We start from the raw sequence: 14020 nt of genomic DNA, 5'->3' as shown, positions 1-14020 counted from the left end.
ACTAAAAAAAAAAAACTACTTAATAATAATAAAAAATATATTATTCTCATAATTATTTGTTACTACTATTACTATTATTGGTATTATTTTAATAATGTTATTTTTTTTTAACATCAATTATTTGTTATTCTAAAAATTTTGAACTAAGTATGTTACTGGTCTTACTTTAATAATGTTATCTATTTTTAATAATATTGTAAGGTTGAAATTATTCAACCATCTAATTGGCTTTATTCCGTGCCAAATTTGCTTGTAATTCAGCATTTAGAAACCCTGTATTTAGGTGGGATTGTTGTAAGGATAGTGAGTGAGATAAAGTGAAGTTTGCTCAAGAGTGTGCAAGAAAACAGAGTGTCGCGGCTGGGACTCGCGGGTGGACTCGCGGCTTCAACCCGCCAGAAGATGCACACGTGCCAAGCATGCTGGAAGATGAACAGTCATGCTAGCTGGAGCACTACAGGACAAAACAGGACAACTGGCCATACGGTTAACTCGCGACTAGAACTCGCGACTTAGTCAAGCCGCGAGGTCAAGCCGCGAGCCACCCCTGTTTTGGAAAAACCTGACGTTTCGCATTCCTCTTCACTCCAGTATAAATACCCTTTTAACCCACGATTGAAAGAGAGCTTCCAGAGAGAATTTTGAGAGAGAAACCCTAAAGAAAAACCAGATTGTTTCACCCACAATCTCTACCTTAGAGTCTCATCAAAATCCCTCACTCTCTTCCTCTCCATTGTCAAATCCTTGAGAGGCATTATACCAAACCTGGTTCTCACCATCATCATCTCTGTGAGACAGTCGTTTGGAGTTCTGGGAAGCAGTTAGGAAGGAGCCAATCTTCATTGGTTGATGCTACGGTGTAGTAGCGGAATCCGGAAAGCTAGAAAAGAAAAAGGTTCGGCGCAACCTCGTTGGAGTAAGAAGCTTGGAGGGCTTAGGTGCATTGGGTAGATTAGGCTTGGAGGGTCTATTGCTGTCCTTGTATCCTAACTGTATTTTCTAGTGGATTGATTACCGCTTGGAGGGCGGCGGAGAGGTTTTTCGCCGAGGTCTTCGGTTTCCTCTTCGATAACATATCTGGTGTTATCTCTGTGTTTGCATCTTCCTTCCTCTCTATCTCTGCCTTTACATTATCTGCTGTGGTTTATTTTGTTATGGCTTAGATAGTTGTTTAACCAATTCCATATTATAGCATATGTTAAGTTTCCGCACACTAGTTGTTTGACATATTGCTTGTGTTGATTAAGTTGGTTTTTGGGGGTCTAAACGTTCAAAAGTGTTTTTGTACACGTTTTTGAACTTTCAATTGGTATCAGAGCAGGTACACTGCTGTTGGTTTTATTACCTCAGTGTGATCCTAGACCCCTGAGTTGTGGTTGTTGTTTTTGTTTATACCATGCTGAATTGTAGCTCAAGTGTTTGTGAAAATGTCTCTATGCATATGTCTGAAAGGTGTCTTACTGATGATCTTGTAGAGTTATTAATAACTAAGAAACATGCTAGAGTTTTTGTTCACATGCTGAAAAATCTTGAGAATCAGAATCTTGCCTTACACAGTAGCATATCTGAATCAAAATCATTGATTAAGAAATATAAAAGAAAGAATAGAATGTTGTGTGAGATGATTGAGAATCTGAAAATGAAAAATCAATCTAAGAGTAGCATGAAACCTGATGATGAGTTTGTGTTTGAAGGTCAAGATTGTCTGTCACATGTGAACCTATTTGTGCATACCTCATTAAAGGTATTTAATGCGTGTTTGTGGTATCTTGATAGTGGGTGTTCTCGCCATATGACAGGGGATAAGTCACTGTTTAAGTCACTCAAAGAAAAGGTGGGTGACTATGTGACCTTTGGGGATGGAAGCCATGCTCAAGTCCTAGGCAAAGGAACCATTGAGATACCCGGTTTGCCTCTGTTGAAAGATGTGCTGTTCATAAAAGGGCTGAAGGCGAATTTGCTGAGCATCACTCAAATTTGTGATGACGACTTCCTGGTACAATTCTCCAAGAAAGGATGTTTGATCATCAATAAAGAGGGGATTCAGGTTTTGGAAGGAAATCGAACTACGGATAATTGTTATGGAATAGTTCCGACGGCACCAATATCGTGTAGAAGTGCTCGGGTGGATATGTTGGAGCTGTGGCATCACAGATTTGGGCATGCCAACTTCAAACAAGTAGCAAAAGTCTCCAAACTTGAAGCAGTCGAGGGACTTCCTAAGTTTGGAAAAGTAAAGAAGACCATTTGTGGTGCATGTCAAATGGGGAAGCAAACTAAGGCTAGTCATCACAAGGTAAATGTGATAGCCACCTCTCGTTGTTTGGAGTTACTTCATGTTGATCTGATGGGGCCCACCAGAACTGAAAGCCTAGGGGGAAAAAGATATATTATGGTCATTGTGGACGACTACTCAAGATACACTTGGGTTGAATTCCTTAGAGAAAAATCAGAAGCTTGTGAGAGGCGAGATTCTGTGCAAGAAATTACAAAATGAAAAGGGGATTCCAATAGCCAAAGTTAGAAGTGATCATGGGAGAGAATTTGAGAATGCAAGATTCGAGTCCTTCTGTGAGAAGAATGGCATTAAAAGAGAGTTTTCAGCTCCCAAAACTCCACAACAAAATGGAGTGGTAGAGAGAAAAAATCGTGTGATTCAGGAGATGGCAAGAGTCATGTTGCTTAACAAGCAAATACCTCAAAAATTTTGGGGAGAAGCTGTCAACACATCGTGTCACATTGGCAATAGGATTTTCTTTCGAGTTGGTACAAAGAAGACTGCATATGAGATATGGAATGAGAAGAAGCCTAAAGTGAAGTATTTCTGGGTATTTGGAAGTAAATGTTATATCTTAAATGATCGAGAGAATCTTGGGAAGTTTGATGCAAGAAGTGATGAGGGTATTTTTCTTGGCTACTCTACTGCAAGTCGAGCATATAGAGTGTTTAACAAGAGAACAAAGACTGTGATGGAATCCATAAATGTCAAGATTGATGATGCCTTACCTAAGGTGGAAATGATTGATGATGTAGAAGGGCCGAGCACCGAAGAGCCTGATGTTGAGGTAGAAGCTTTGGATATAGAAGGTGAAGAACTTATACCAGAAGTAGAATCGACTCCCATTAACCCAAGAAGGGAAACGAGATCGATGTCTAGAACTTCAAGTCCTCTTACTCCTCCAGAAGTTCATCCTCCTATCTCTCGTAGTGATGAAGTTTCCACTTCAAAGAGGCCATCCTCAAGAATTATCAAGAATCATCCGGAAAGTAATATCATAGGATCACTTGATGACGGTCTTCGCCTCAGGAAAGGAAATATTCTGCTTGCCAATCATGTAACATATCACTGTTATCTTGCACAGTTTGAACCAAAAAGGGTTGAAGAGGCTCTTCAAGATGAGAATTGGGTTGAGTCAATGCATGAAGAACTGAGTCAGTTTGTGAGGAATGACGTGTGGGAACTTGCTCCACGGCTTGAGAACGTTCATGTTATAGGCATAAAGTGGATTTTTAAAAATAAAACTGATGAAAATGGAGAGATAATTCGAAACAAGTCTCGGTTGGTGGCTCAAGGATACACACAAGTAGAAGGGGTGGATTTTGATGAATCATTTGCTCCGGTGGCAAGACTCGAATCCATTCGAATCCTCATGTCCATTGCGTGTACTTTGAAGTTCAAACTTTATCAAATGGATGTTAAGTGTGCTTTTCTGAATGGATATCTAAATGAAGAGGTTTTTGTTGAGCAACCAAAAGGATTTGAGGATCCTCATTTTCCAGATCATGTATTAAGATTGAAGAAAGCACTATATGGTTTAAAACAAGCGCCTAGAGCCTGGTACGATCGTCTTACACATTATCTTCTAGATAGAGGTTTCAAGAGAGGGTACGCCGATCGAACTCTATTTGTCAAAAATGATGAAGATTATCTCATTGTGGCACAAGTCTATGTTGATGACATAGTGTTTGGAGCTACTATCGAAGATCGTGCTACTGAATTTTCTGAGGAGATGAAGAAGGAGTTTGAGATGAGCATGGTGGGGGAGCTCACATTCTTTTTGGGTCTTCAAGTCAAACAACAGAAGGAGGGTATATTTGTATCTCAAGAGAAGTATGTCAGAAATATTGTCAAGAAGTTTGGCCTAGACTCCAAAAAACATGCCTCCACTCCCATGAGCTCTTCCACTAAACTGAATGTGGATTCATCAGGAGTTGAAGTAAGTCCTACATTGTATAGGAGCATCATAGGAAGTTTGCTCTACCTTGCAGCAAGTAGACCGGACATTGCTTTCAGTGTGGATGTCTGTGCCAGGTACCAAGCTAATTCGAAGGAATCTCATCTGACTGCTGCAAAGCGAATCATTCGATATGTGAATGGTACTGCAAACTATGGTCTGTGGTATTCAAAAGACTCAAATGCGTGTCTTGCTGGGTATTCGGATGCTGACTGGGCTGGCAGTGTAGACGATCGGAAAAGCACTTCAGGCGGCTGTTTTTATCTTGGTAACAATCTTGTTTCGTGGATGAGCAAGAAGCAGAATTCAGTGTCTCTATCTACTGCAGAAGCAGAATACATCGCTGCTGGAAGTTGCTGCACTCAACTTCTTTGGATGAAGAAATTACTTCATGATTATGGAATTCCTCAAGAAACGATGTGTGTCTTCTGTGACAACACCAGTGCCATCAATCTTTCCAAAAATCCTGTTCAGCATTCAAAATCCAAACACATAGAGATACGTTACCATTTCATTCGGGATTTGGTAGAGGAAAGAGTTGTGTGTCTTGAGTTCATACACACCGACAATCAAAAGGCGGATATCTTCACCAAGCCTCTCGATGGTTCACGGTTTGAATCACTCCGTAAGACCATTGGTGTCGGTACAATTCCTTGACTCTCTTGTGTGTTGTGTGCTTCACATTGTTATAATATGTTAAATCTGTCTGTGTTGGGGCACACATTTTTTTTGCAACATGTTTCTTGTTTGTTTGTTCTTTTGTGTATACTGCTGGTTATTTTTGTGTTTGTTCAATCATTTTTGTTTCTTGTGTCAAAAATCCAAAAATCCCATAAAAAAATTAGAAAATCAAAAAGCTTGATTGACTTTGTTGAGTTTTGTCTCAAAACTTATTTTGCCTTGTACCTTTGTGCTAATGGCTTTGTGCATTTTCGAGCATTGCTTGTTTTCATGCACTCATATCACTATGGGAAAAATCTTGAAATCTATGTGATTGTTGTAAATAGATCTTCAACCTTGTCATGAATGATTAGTGAATGGTTATGTTGATCTTGAGACATGCATAGACTTGTGTCTATATATCTTCCCACTTTTTATTTTTTGCTAAAAAGAGCTCACCATATGTAAATCTCCAAATGAAAAGAGATATTGAGCTGCAAAAGCCTGTCGCACATTCTAGTATTTGACTAGGAAAAAGGGTAAGCGACCTTATATTAAAAGTGAAATTTCATTCAAAAAGGCCAAAGGCCTGTTCTTCAAAGAGAAATGTTACATATCCCTCTCACAATGAGAGATGATTGTCTCAACAAGATCAAAAAGATCAAATGTTATGGTTGAAAGTGGAGTCAAATGAAAGGCTCCAAGTTATGTTATCAAGTTGTGTGGGAGGTCATATATTCATATGTCTATAATTGAGATTGGTCACATGATCTAGTGCTAATTGTGTATGCCTTGGTTGAATTGATCATTGAAGCTTCACATTAGACAAAGGACTATCTCATTGTTGATATCCACACACAACACACAAGTTTATGTTCAATAAATGCCATATTCATTTGTGTGATTGTACTTGATAAAATGTGTTTTCACATGTTCAATCTTTGTTAATTCAAGCACAAAAAGATTTTTGAGTGTTTTAGGTGTTTTTGGAAAGTGTTTTGTTGGAAAAATCTGAAAATTTTCAAAAATACTGTTTTGCCCAGTTTTGGCGGCTCAGTCGCGGGTATGTCAAGTCGCGAGACTCAGTCGCATCTTCGCTGGTCAGTTTTGGCGACTTGTTCGCGAGTGGAAGGTCCAGTCGCGAGATTCACTCAGAGATTTTCGCGGCTCAGCTCGCGACTCACTCGCGGGTAGACCTTCCAGTCGCGAAAAACACTTAGAAAATTTTTTCAAAATTTTGTTTTTGTGTTCTTTGGCGGCTTAATCTGGCGACTGTGTGGCGACTTGTTTCAGTCGCGAAAATCGCGTGTTTTAGGCATACAGGGACAGTTTTTAAAATTTTCTGTTTTCCCTCGATCTTTTTGTGACTGTTCATTGTCTTTTTCTTCTGCACTTTCCCTTTCACACCGTGCCTCCATTGTCGATCTCCATTGTTTGCTTCTTCTCAGCTAAAAATCGTCGACTAACAGGTATGGTTTTCTGTCTTGCACTCTATTTTTCCTAATGTCTTGGTTTTTCCCTCTGGATTATTCATTTTTGCGTGTGGTTTTGTGATGGGTTTTGTGCTGTCATCGTTGTCCTTTCTTCGCTTATGGTAGCCTGTGCTTTTGGTTTTGAGCTAATTTATTTTTGTTGGTTGTGTTCTTCATCATGTGCTTAGCTAGGGTTAGCTAATTTTTGTCTGATCTGCTGTTGCTATCATGTTTCACTTTGATCTTGTGTGGTATTTTGTTGATGTGGTGTTGATTTTGGTCCTTTCTCAGCTGATTATGTGGTTATATTTGATCTCTCTATACCGTGTAGTTCTAATTTGGGCCTTTGGTGTCCCTCATTGTTACTTTCTGACCTTACTCATCCAGCTGTTAGGGTTTCTTCATTGTTCCTAAATTTTCACTAACCCACTGCTGATATAGTCTGTTGGATTGTGTTCTGTCATTTCCCTTGTTTATAATACAGACTGGTCATGTCTCCATTCAAAAAGGCTGCTGTGAAAGGAGGTTCTTCCAAAGGGAAGGAACCCGTAATTGATGTTGATGAAGACACACCTCTCCCGAAAGTGACTCGCTCTTCATCACAGCGATTCGATCCCAATAAGTTCAGATCCTATTCAGCCTATCAGTCATATGAAAATTTTTTTCTTCATGCCACACCAGTACTAGAGAGAGCTGTGGATCTGCCCTCACTTCACAACACTGACATTCCGATATGTTTTGCTCACAAGGATTGGAATTACCTTCTCTCTGATCCGGATATCGTGTATGAAGAGTTGGTTAAAGAATTTTATGCTAACGCAATTGTGGAAGGAGATGAACTTAAGTGCTGGGTTCGGCAAAAGAGCTTTTCTGTCTCTCCTACATACCTGGCAGAAATTCTTCACATCAACAGACCCATTTTTCGTCATTCACCGGTCTATGATGATCTATGTCCTGATGAGGAGCTTCTCAAACAAAGTCTTGGTCAAGACTTGGAGTTCTCACCCAATGGAAAATCCATCAGTGTTTCCTCCCTTTCTCCGAAACTGCGAGTGCTTACAATTGTGATGTTTCACAATTTGTACCCTTTATTAAGTACTGGGTATATGAATCTCGGACGTGCTTTGTTTCTTCATGATCTAATCTCTGATGAAGAAATCGACATTTGTGCTCATATCTTTCATGTTTTGCGCAAAACGGTTCTTCGAAGTGAGTCTCGGATCTGCATTCCCTTCTGCAGTCTCATTTCACGGATCTTGAAGCTCAAGGGAATTTATCCAACGGCTGATGAATCTCCTATCCCCAAACCGAGTCCGATCAACATGCGTACATACAATGCAAGTGTTGGACATAGTCGGAAGAGAGCCAAACCAGAAACTTCTACATCTCACAGTGACTCTCAGTTCAGCAATCTCTCCCTCGATGAGAAACTTGATCGCATGGTTTCCTCTGTCCACGAGTTGAATACAAAGATGTCTGGACTCACTGCTTCTCTACACCATCAAAGCAACCGATGGGATATGAAGTTTACTTCTCTTCAGACTCAGTTGGATCAAATTCAGAGAAAGCTAGAAGAGGATGACTAGCCTATTCCATGACAAAAAGGGGGAGTGATAGGCTTAATCAAGGGGGAGGATATTACCCTAAGGGGGAGTGTCACTATCTAAGGGGGAGTGTCTTTAATTTTTTGTTTCTTTCTTCTCTTTAAGTTGATATATTGTGGTTTGTAAAACTGTTATTCAGGTATTTGTTGTTTGTACTCATATGCTTTTGTAAGCTTTCAGGGTTATTGCTTTATGCATAGTTTGTAGACTTTATGGTATGTACCATGCTTAAGTGCAGCCTTTATGCTATGTTGAAATCAGTACCTTAATCTAAATGTTCTACATTTTGGTTTATGTACTATCACTCTTGTGCCCTTGTAGGATTGTTCCTAGATGCATATGCCTTGTGTGCTATGCATTGGTTGAGTGTTGAGCATACAAGTGTCTTGCCTTGTGCTTGTTAACTTGTATGTCCTTGTGTTCATTCCAAGTGTGAATGAGCACTGTGATCACTACCTTGTGGTGTTCACTTGGTTGATCAAGCCATGGTTTGTTTATCAACTCCATCTTATGCTTGATCTCATATTGCCTGTTTCATATGCATTTATAATTTTCTGCTTACAATGATCATGGTGTATTGTTGTGTTTCAGGAGTTTATGTTCATATGATTCAAGTGCTTCACAGCTTCTAGAGTTAGGTGTGAGTGAGTTTTGTTCAACTGTTCCCAACTCACATGTTAAGTCTAGAGTCTGTTTTAGGGTTTTGTCACGGAATAGCCAAAGGGGGAGATTGTAAGGTTGAAATTATTCAACCATCTAATTGACTTTATTCCGTGCCAAATTTGCTTGTAATTCAGTATTTAGAAACCCTGTATTTAGGTGGGATTGTTGTAAGGGTAGTGAGTGAGATAAAGTGAAGTTTGCTCAAGAGTGTGCAAGAAAACAGAGTGTCGCGGCTGGGACTCGCGGGTGGACTCGCGGCTTCAACCCGCCAGAAGATGCACACGTGCCAAGCATGCTGGAAGATGAACAGTCATGCTAGCTGGAGCACTACAGGACAAAACAGGACAACTGGCCATACGGTTAACTCGCGACTAGAACTCGCGACTTAGTCAAGCCGCGAGGTCAAGCCGCGAGCCACCCCTGTTTTGGAAAAACCTGACGTTTCGCATTCCTATTCACTCCAGTATAAATACCCTTTTAACCCACGATTGAAAGAGAGCTTCCAGAGAGAATTTTGAGAGAGAAACCCTAAAGAAAAACCAGATTGTTTCACCCACAATCTCTACCTTAGAGTCTCATCAAAATCCCTCACTCTCTTCCTCTCCATTGTCAAATCCTTGAGAGGCATTATACCAAACCTGGTTCTCACCATCATCATCTCTGTGAGACAGTCGTTTGGAGTTCTGGGAAGCAGTTAGGAAGGAGCCAATCTTCATTGGTTGATGCTACGGTGTAGTAGCGGAATCCGGAAAGCTAGAAAAGAAAAAGGTTCGGCGCAACCTCGTTGGAGCAAGAAGCTTGGAGGGCTTAGGTGCATTGGGTAGATTAGGCTTGGAGGGTCTATTGCTGTCCTTGTATCCTAACTGTATTTTCTAGTGGATTGATTACCGCTTGGAGGGCGGCGGAGAGGTTTTTCGCCGAGGTCTTCGGTTTCCTCTTCGATAACATATCTGGTGTTATCTCTGTGTTTGCATCTTCCTTCCTCTCTATCTCTGCCTTTACATTATCTGCTGTGGTTTATTTTGTTATGGCTTAGATAGTTGTTTAACCAATTCCATATTATAGCATATGTTAAGTTTCCGCACACTAGTTGTTTGACATATTGCTTGTGTTGATTAAGTTGGTTTTTGGGGGTCTAAACGTTCAAAAGTGTTTTTGTACACGTTTTTGAACTTTCAAATATCAATATCACTATTTTAATAATGTTTTTGTCTTATTGAATATGGTGTTATCTGTTCCGCAATGATAATTAGAAGGAACCTCAAAGAGTAAAGTTAGGTTTTTAATAAAATAAGTCGGCAATTTAGTAATTGAAAAAAATAATTACTAAAAGTTGAAGTAGGTTTTTTGGGAGGTTTTGCACTCTTTGAAAAAGTAACTTTCTTACTATAGCAGCTTTTTAATATCCACTAAACTCCTAACATTTTAAACTTTGAAATAAAATGTATTTTTTGTCGTCTGAAAGTGCAAACAGACGGGCGCTATTTCTTGTTCTTCATTATACTCCCAGGGCCTTCCTCCAAATGAAATCGTGGAAAATTTAAAAAGCAAATTGTGGCAGTCGTAGCTTATCCTGTATGTAGACACGGCAAAACGGGTCAGAATTTTCTGACCCGACCCAACCCGACCCGAAAAATACCCGACCCGAACCCGATTTTTTTGACCCGAAGCAAAAACGGGTTGACCCGTGACCCGACCCGTGTTTTGTGCGGGTCAACCTGACCCGACCCGCGACCCGAACTATTTTTTTAAAACTTTTTTTTTGGTAAAAAAAATAGTGAAATTAAGACAATATTGGTTTAATTGTTTATTGTGAGTTTTAAGGAAACACTTGATACATTTTGATACATTTATATAACTGCATGCAAATTAATTGAAAAATAAATGGTTGAGCATTCTGTAATGAGTAAAGATTTTTAGATATCAAATAGCAAAGTACATGTTAAGATAATCTGGTTACAATAAAGTTAAAAACAGATTTAAAATTGCAGATATGTGTGAGACACATTCACAAGTGTGAAAATAGTAAAGCCAAAGTATCAAATTAGCATAAATTATGAATGCTTAGATCTATTTTTTAACAATTTATGTTCAAAATAAACGGCTTTTCAAAATAAATTATGATATTTCCTAGAGTGTGTGCTGCTTAACAATGATATGATCTTCATAAAAGAGACTAGGTATAAATAAGTAAGCAATCAAACTTTAATGTATATCTCAAATTGAAATAGAGTGTCAACCACAATTGATAATAGATTATAAAATTAATTTTTAAAATTGTAACTTTCTTATATGTTTTAATTCTTTATCAAATGAGTTATCCAATAAGTCATTTGTAATTTTTTTTTTTGAATGTTGATATTGTGTAAAAATAAAACTTGTATATTTGTTTTACTTATCTTTGTGTTGTTTTGTTTTAGATAGCAATGTTAGGATTTGTATAATTTTAAAATTATTGAATAAATATTAATAAGTTTAACTGAGTTTATTTTTGATATAAGTAGTGAATTCAAAATAATGCATTTTACATCAAGTAATATGTTGCATAACTATCCAAATGGCAAATACATATTGTTTTCTTTATAAAAAAAATAAAAAATAAAAAATAAAAAATTTCATGTGAAAAATACGGGTCAACCCGACCCGACCCGCAATCCGATTGACCCAAACCTGATTTCAACCCGTTTAAAATGACCCGTGACCCGATTGATCCGACCCGAACCCGACCCTACCCGACCCGCCCGTTTTGCCATGTCTACCTGTATGCGATGGGGTAAACATATGCAAGGCACGCGGGATAAAACGCCTAGTTCATAGAACTTCAACCTCAGATGCATCACCCTAGTGCCAATGGAAAGGTCCTTTTCACCAAAAGCTCCTGTACGATCGCTGAACACAAAAAGCTGTTGACAACCTAACCCTACGTTCAGATAATAGATCACTCAAAACTTGGTCAGACACGTGTAGATATCTGTGTGTAACTCAATCTACTCTATGCTTTTTACGTTCCAATACACTATGTATCCGGTAAGGACACACATTAAACTTTTTATTTTTCAAAACATTTTTTTGGATATTGAAAAAAATTGTCATTATTTTTTTAATTTCTGAGAAAAATTTTTCCATACACTATTTACTGGTACTTAATGCTTATCACCTTTTATTTTATATTATCCTTTTCTGAAGCTTGAACTTAATGCTCGTCACTTTTTGCTTTTTAGATTTGACTCTTTCAACTTTCAAGCTTTGTTCATCTCTATCGTTTTACTGTCAAAAAAAAAAAAAAAATGTTAATCTCGTCCTCTGTTGGCTAAGCTTCTTCTGCACAAGTTATGGTCTCAACTTTCCAGTTCCACACCTCTACTCGCTATATTTAGTAATTCCTGTGCTTAATTGCAAACTTTTATTGCAAAGGAAAAGCTTGGAGGATTGGCTCAAAAAAAAAAAAAAAAGGGAAATTTTGGAGGAAAGTTCCTGAAATAGTAGGCAAAGGTTGCAGAATTCTAAGGTTAGTATAAAACTTTTTTTGTGTACTACTCAAATCCCCTATCTCTCTAGCTCTCCCTTCTCTCTCTTCCGGGGTCTTGTTCTAGTCTAGCTCGTTATTACTTTGTGTGTACTAAAACATAATTGACTACCGTTTCGAGTCATGACTGCCTCACTTTTTCTCACCATTTCAGAGTGTTTAAGATCATTTTAAGCACAAATTTCGATAAGAGGAGAAGAGGACAAAAATGTTCTTGTAATGGGGACGTTAGAGGTCAAATGTATTGCGAATCCCAGGTAAGTAGTACTATGGTCAATGCACAATGCTTGTTTAATGTAGTTGTTGGCTCATTTTTTTAGGGTTATGTGCATTCGCTCACTATTTATGCGTGCTTATTTTGAAATATAAATCGTCTTAGTCCACTTTTTATATTTTATATTTTGCTTTGTACCCTATTAATCATAACCGATCCTAATTTATTTTTGTACCGTTCTACCAAACTGTACAACTTTTCCCTAACTATCTTGTGTCATTTCAAACTGATGTACGACTAGGTTGTGTTATTTATGGTACCATTAACAATAATTACAAATTTGCCAATAGTTTATAGTTTTTCAATAAGTGTTTTGGTATAGTTTATATTCATCGGATTATTTTGCTTAAAATATGAATTGCGTAAAAGTAGAGTTTTTTTTAGTTAAGTAGTAAAAATATAATTGTACTTTGAAAAATATATGATAGAGTGAAATTTCTGTTATACCACCAAACTAATGAAAATCAGTAAATGATTTTCATTTTTGCTGAGGAATAAGTTGATATATAAGTTCAATTACTACTATCATTCTAATCTAAATTGCCATATCAATCTCAACATTAGTAAAGCGATAAAACAAATAACAAAATAATTTGGTAATCAAGTGAAAACCAAAAATGAACTTCTTCAATGGCAAAACTACTCTAGGAGTAGTGTATTTTTTTTGTTTTCGTTTTTTTAGCAACAGTAGTGTACCTCAACAAGAAAATTCAATGCAAAAGTAATTTACAAGTACTCACAAAACCTTTGCGATTAGACTTTATTGACTCAGCAAACATCTCATTGACATAGTCAATGTAACTCTAGAACCTTTGGAACTTCTTTACGAAAAACGTGTCTGCTTCACTCTAGAACTTCGGTATCACACCACATGCACTAATGCAAGGTTGGGAATTATGTGAGTTCATCGGTACATGGTTTATCAAGGTTTTTAATCAAAGATATGTCATAAGGGTGCAAAACCAAGAACTAGAATGAACAGGGTTTATGGTTTTGAAACAAGGGAAGTGTTCTCAATGATACAAAGTGATATGATTGCCTCTCTTACTAATAGAAACGTACTCGCAAAATCTACGTCTCTTGCTTGAGCGAGCCTCCAACGAGAGATAGCCGAAACTTACGGGTTGGAGCATTGTTTCATTCAAGTGACAAGGGGGTTCTCCTGGGTGCTCGAGCAAGCTTAGTGTTTCACTCGAGAGAGAAGGCAGTTTGTATGAAGAGCTTTCCCAATTTCCACTTCTTTGAGTCTCTTCAAATATGACTTGTTCTACAACACTTGCCCAACACATTACAACCCTTTTCCATATTACATTTTAATGGAGATTGCAAATCTAAATCCTAAAAATCTTTTCATTTGACAATTCTATGACAAAACTTCATTACAAACTTAAATCCTGATTATAGACTTAAATAGTACAATAAGCCTCGAGAAACCACTTGCCAAAAATGGGGACTCACTATCTACTATTAGAGACTCTCTCGGGTATGGGGTTTATTCACTCAAATTCAACTAGTTACAGAGAGGGTATCCTTGCTTATTTATAGTTCCATAAGTTAGCTATTGATTGGCTAGGAAGTTAGCTACA

General features: G+C 38.0%; 1 long non-coding RNA gene across 2 annotated transcripts in view; it reads left to right on the top strand.

Moving 5' to 3' along the window:
* The first annotated feature begins 11881 nt into the window (after positions 1 to 11881).
* Positions 11882 to 14020, top strand: part of LOC126702309 (uncharacterized) — a 30786-nt gene continuing 28647 nt past the window's right edge. For both annotated transcript variants that reach the window (XR_007647720.1, XR_007647719.1), the window contains exons 1-2: positions 11882 to 12142; positions 12315 to 12417. This is a non-coding gene — a long non-coding RNA (uncharacterized LOC126702309). The remainder of the gene's footprint in view (positions 12143 to 12314; positions 12418 to 14020) is intronic.

Source organism: Quercus robur, chromosome 10 (genome assembly GCF_932294415.1).
Source record: "Quercus robur chromosome 10, dhQueRobu3.1, whole genome shotgun sequence".
Taxonomy (NCBI): domain Eukaryota; kingdom Viridiplantae; phylum Streptophyta; class Magnoliopsida; order Fagales; family Fagaceae; genus Quercus; species Quercus robur.
Note: the sequence above shows the minus strand (reverse complement) of the source record. Positions and strands in the feature narration are given on the sequence as shown.